Source organism: Temnothorax americanus, unplaced genomic scaffold, assembly GCF_048541705.1.
Source record: "Temnothorax americanus isolate GAGA-0224 unplaced genomic scaffold, ASM4854170v1 Scaffold129, whole genome shotgun sequence".
Lineage (NCBI taxonomy): Eukaryota > Metazoa > Arthropoda > Insecta > Hymenoptera > Formicidae > Temnothorax > Temnothorax americanus.
The window spans coordinates 115,784-121,783 of record NW_027509263.1 but is presented as its reverse complement, the minus strand read 5'-3'; positions in this window follow the sequence as shown (position 1 = coordinate 121,783).

Sequence of the window (6,000 nt, the reverse complement as noted above, 5' to 3'; positions counted from 1 at the left end):
GTTTTCCGGCGCCGCGGGGCGACCGCGTTTTCGCCGCGGAACGGGGCAAGGGGGTTCGCGTTTCGCCGCGCCGCGGAGTCCGCGTGACGTCACAGTCAGACTTTATCTCATTGTCAGTAGCCGTAAGGATGCGCCTTCCGAAAAATCTGCGATGTGCAGTTTTGCACGTGTGCGATTATGTCACCGCGAGACACGTATGTTCTCGAAAACGATATCGCGTCATTGACTTTCGGTGATTTAATCTGTAAAACTGCTATTGAACCGCGATCAAACAGCTATCAAACAGGTATTGAACCGCTATGAAACAGCTATCAAACAACTCTTGAACAGCTATCAAACAACTAAAACAGCTCTTAAACCGCTATGAAACAGCTAAAAACAGCTAAAAACCCGGGAAAAATTGGAATAGATCTGAACAGATCTCATCAGATCCAATCCACTCGGATCCAGTTTTGATCAAAATATTGGCCCTATCTGATCAGATCCAATCAGACATGAGTAGATCTGATCCGATCCTAGAGGATAGAGTCAGATATGTAACGAGAATTATATAATCTATTATATCTGCTCAGATCCAATCAGACATGAGTAGATCTGATCCGATCCGGTGTCCATCCACTGCAGAAAATTGTTGTTTTCAAATGTTATTTTTTAAATGTGCCACTTTATTATAAAAGTGGACTCCACGATACAAAAGTTGTGCCGTTCCACGATTTACATAACTTGGCGCAACTTAGCACGACACTGCCGTGTCTGATACCGTTCTTATACCACTGTTCATCAAATTTTAAATACGAAAATCAGATTCCGTCGGATGCCATCTATCGGATATTTTGAGATGCAGCATTATGATCTGATCATATATAATCTTATATGACTATATAAGTTTATATGTAATTATATTATTTTATCAGTTTAAATTATAAGGTATGTTTGCAAAATAATTAAAAAATTTATGTTTTATATATACATATATACACATTAATCTTTTATATTTATCTATTATTAATTAATTTTGCACGGTACTTTTTTAATGAAATATTTATAATAAATTCTAAATATGGTGTCAAAATTAACATATTATTAAAAATTGGCAAAGATTATATTTATTATATAATGTTAATGTTTCAAAAAATTGAGAAAACTGTTTTTAATATAAAAATTAATTGATTTTTTGACCAAAAATCATTTCTAAGCTTTCCCTTTACAGAGTTAATATTATATTTGATATAATAATGTCCAACATTGGGTGTAAAAATTAATAATGGACGATTTGAGAACGAAATTTTTATAAGTTCTATACTGGCGAGATCTGCTCAGATCCGGCAAGATCGGAAGAGATCTGATTGGATCAGCAACACAACTTTGTAAGCCAAGATTGGTCTTATCTGGTGAGATCAAGATATGTCTGACTAGGTCTGCTCAGATCCGGCAAGATCGGAAGAGATTTGATTGAATCAGCACTACAACTTTGCAAGCTAAGATTGGTCTTATCTGGTGAGATCAAGATATGTCTGACTAGGTCTGCTCAGATCCAGCAAGATCGGAAGAGATCTGATTGGATCAGCAACACAACTTTGTAAGCCAAGATTGGTCTTATCTGGTGAGATCAAGATATGTCTGGCTAAGTCTGCTCAGATCCGACAAGATCTGAGGCATAATGTCTGTTCGTACTTCAGGAGATCTGAAGCAATCAGATAATGTCCGATTAGATCGGAAGAGATCCGATTGGATCTGCGATTCAATATCGAATGGCAGCAATGGTCAGATCTGGTGAGATCGGATTATAGTTCAGCATATCTGGCTGCATGTGATTAAATATGGCCATGCAGATCTGGCAAGATAAAATTGTATCCAATCAGATCTGACTTTACTTGAATTTCAGATCTCGTTGTATCTCATTTTATCAAATCAGACATGGTCAGATCTCCTCCATTTTTTCCTGGGAACAGCCATCAAACAACTAAAAACAACTAAAAAAACAGCTAAAAACAGCTCTTGAACAGCTAAAAACAGCTATCAAACAGCTCTTGAACAGCTATCAAACAACTAAAACAGCTATCTGTATAACAGCGATCTGTATAACTGCGATCTGTATAACTGCTATTGAACCGCTATCAAACTTCTTTTAAACAACTAAAAACAGTTTTTAAACAGCTATCAAACAACTAAAACAGCTATCTGTATAACAGCGATCTGTATAATTGCTATTGAACCGCTATCAAACTTCTTTTAAACAACTAAAAACAGCTTTTAAACAGCTATCAAACAACTAAAACAGCTATCTGTATAACTGCGATGTGTATAAATGCTATTGAACCGCTATCAAACTTTTTTTAAACAACTAAAAACAGCTTTTGAACAGCTAAAACATCTATATTATACTACAAAGTATGTGGGAAAAAGAAATAAAACGTTTATATATATATATATATAGTTTATTTCAAAAAATCATAATTTTTTTGGTGTTGCAACCACCAGTTAAATATTTTTAATAATTTTTGTAATGCGCAATTCTTAACATGTTTTCCGCATCTTACAGTATTAGTAACATCTAGATTATTTAAAGATTCGATATCTTCGTAATCTGCATCTAAAGTCTCAATTTTTAGATGTTTTCTCGCTTTATTCTCAAGCAGATCCAACAGCCATTCTCGTTTCTGGCATCCCATGACGTACACAAGAGTCGACGTCTTGTCGCCTTCTCCAAGTACGGCCGATATAATTAGATGTTTCGCCATGCTGTAAGACACGTTTCCGTCCTCCCATTGTAGTCCATGGTGATTCGCAATCAACCAGGAAGCGCATGATCTGTCGGATTTCGCGAAGAGACTCCATGGCATGGGACATGTAAAAATGTAATGTGCCAAAACGGTCCCGTTTCTCAGAACCGCCACCTCCTTTACGACAAATTTCATCTCGACGGTGAATCCCTGCAGATCGACAAACGTCGGTACGATCATAACAAAACGGCGGAGCAATCTGTATCTTATCGCGGTACATCAGTGTCTCTTATATTGTAATATCTGCGTATATTGCAATATCTGCTGATATTGCAATTTACATGAGTTTGCGCACTACGTTCGACAACGGACAGTATTCGATTACACAATCATGCAAGATAAGACAATAGGCGGTAGTATTTGCAGGTACATTTTTTTTACAATCAAATTCTATTCGCACATCCACGGTGGCGCTCTTGACAGATTCGTTTTGTCGCGAGCAATCAATGACAACAAAAGGTCCTTCCATCAGGAATGTATACAAGCTGCAAAGCGTATCGAAGGAATCGTATCCGTAATAAGTTTTACGAAAACGCGCATACATATCGAAAAGAACGCCTTATCGATTTTTAGTAAAATCCAGATTTATGTCGTCGTACGGATAAAATTCGGAGTTTAGATAAAGTTTCACGTTGGTCAAATTACAGGCATCGAATACGCTAACATTTTGAGACATGATATTCTTGCGGCCGGTCTACAGCGCAAAGATAACGTACCGAGGCTTCTCCAGCTGAGTTGCCGTTTTGACGGCCCACGAATGCTTGGTCGTGCTCTGCAACATGGGATACTCGTACAGATCCCACGAACGGAAACTGACACTGAGATATCGCCCGCTTTCCAAAGCCCGTAGCATAGATAGCTTATTGACCTCGTTTAACGTAACGTGAGGCATTCGCCACTGTATTTTAAACAATTCGATTTCCGGCTCCGTCGCAGGATTTCCTACAATGCAATTGTTATCGCTACGCGCACGTATCAAAATTAATTCGTGACGAGCATTAACAACGACGCGTGTGTAATCCTCGCAAAAGCCCAGCAACAACTTGAGCGGTACGCAAAAGTTAAAGTATCCTTCCGGTATGCTCGATGTAACGTCCCAGCCAGCATTCCGCATGAGTTGAGAATCATTATACGATAGCGATACGTAGTTCTTGATGGTACTGGTTATGCTAACGTTTCTGTTGCAATCAATCTCCACACCGTTAAGCTCGTATCGAATCTCATCGAACATGAACACCACGCAAATATTCGCAAGCGTTGTCACAGACTCGTCATTCCTTCTCTTTATTACCAATCGTCCTTCAACGTAGAGAAAGCTTTCACATGGCAACGTGTATAAATCCTGCTGTTGTATGGGTATTCTTATCTTATCGTTATGTCCAAACGTTGTGTTAGCGTACGGATTGTACGTGTGTGTCTCAATCTTGACGACTCTGTCGTCAAAGATTGGTTCACCTCCAATGTTTAAGATATTAGCCATTTCGTACGACGAAACCCAATGATTTCAAAAATTCAATGTTCGACGCAGTGAGTTTCTTCTTTGGCAATCGCGGATTGTCTTTTTGTTTCTCGTCTGTCGCACCTACTCAGCTTCGTTCAGTACGAGCATCTCACGTTATCGCTGTCGTCTTCGTACATGCAGTCTAACGGTGATCTCTTCTCCGCGAAAATCAATCAATCGACCGTCCTGATCCACGACGCGAAGCGTCAAGTCCGAAATGCTCCGTACGATGATTGGAAGGTAAATGATCTGTGCCGGCGTTTCCGATATCTTATATCCTGGTGGCACGCTCGGTGAAAACTCGTGTATCGTGTGCACGTACTTGTCGTTGCTGTACGCACCCGCTGTCACGTTACATTCTATGCGAATGATGTTTACGTTGATGATATTTAGCGGAACATCCGATTCGTGCCATTGTCGCGACTCCAGCACGCGATTCGCTAAAAATCCCAGCAGCGATCCAATGTTGTTCGGTTTTGTGAAATTTATCCGATAAGCGCACTTGATCTCGCTCTTCATCGTATTGCTATTAGCATGAATAATAATCAATGGGTGCGGTTCATCTTCGTTTGTCGAGACATTATTGGATGGGTCCCATAAAAGAGCGCGTTTCAGATACATGTCTATATCACGCAGTTCGTACGATCCTTCGGGAATGGTAATCTCCTTGTCGTCGTCGTCATAGTAGAATTTATTGTTCGACGAATTTACATTCGGTATCGTGTGATAGGTTTCAAAATCTGTTAGACCGAGCTCGTAATCGCCATCGCTCAAATCCACGGCGGGAAAGTAGCTTACCGCGAGGATGCTGCTCTTGCCGGTGAGCGTAAATGTCAGTGACATGTTTGAATGAATACTTTGATTAAACAGCGTAACGCCGGTCTTTAAATTGTTGTCAACCGACTGTAGAAAACGCAGACACAGTTGTCCGCAATTGCTCTGATCGTATCGTTGATAAGGCGTGCGATTGTACTCTATTACATTGTTCTCTAGATACTGCGTCAATTCTCTCGGTGGTAGAAGATTGCCAAAACTGTCGAAATATATGGCACGATCTCCCCTCTTCGCATTCGCCACCCAGTGAGTACCCGGTCCCTCAGTATTATCCAAATTCACGATACCGCTCTCGTTTCGACGTATACCGCCGATTGGTAACGAGTAGCGCATGAAAACACCTCTAAAATATGAAATGCGCATACGTTTTGCCAATTGTTGCAGTTGCACATTGGTAGTTACACCTTTGGGAATTTTTAGCGTCCCTCCGACGTTTTTTTTCCTTAAGACTCCTCGTCCGCGTTTGTACGGAGCGATATAAAGTCCGTGACCTTCCATGGCGCGATTGTGACGTTGCAACTCTTCCAGCTGACGTCGCGCGGCTTTGTTGTCATTCACGGCCTTTGCGACTCCTGCCGCTCCGCCGACCAACGAGCCGAAAACCCCTAATAACGGCAGGATCGGTAGGATACCGCCGCGTTTTTTATCAACGGCGGCGGACCGTCGATGTGCGTTTGCTGACACGGCAATTATAATGTATTAAACAGCGCCGATATTGCTGAACCTCCGAATCTGCCTTGATATGTTCGGGAAGCTTATCCCACAAATAATCTATGTGATTATAAAACTGTCGCAGTAGAATGACCTTTGGTATATACTTTAACTGCTCGGCGGTTAAATCGTAAATATCGCTGTTATCCGACACGAGCAAAAACATTTTAA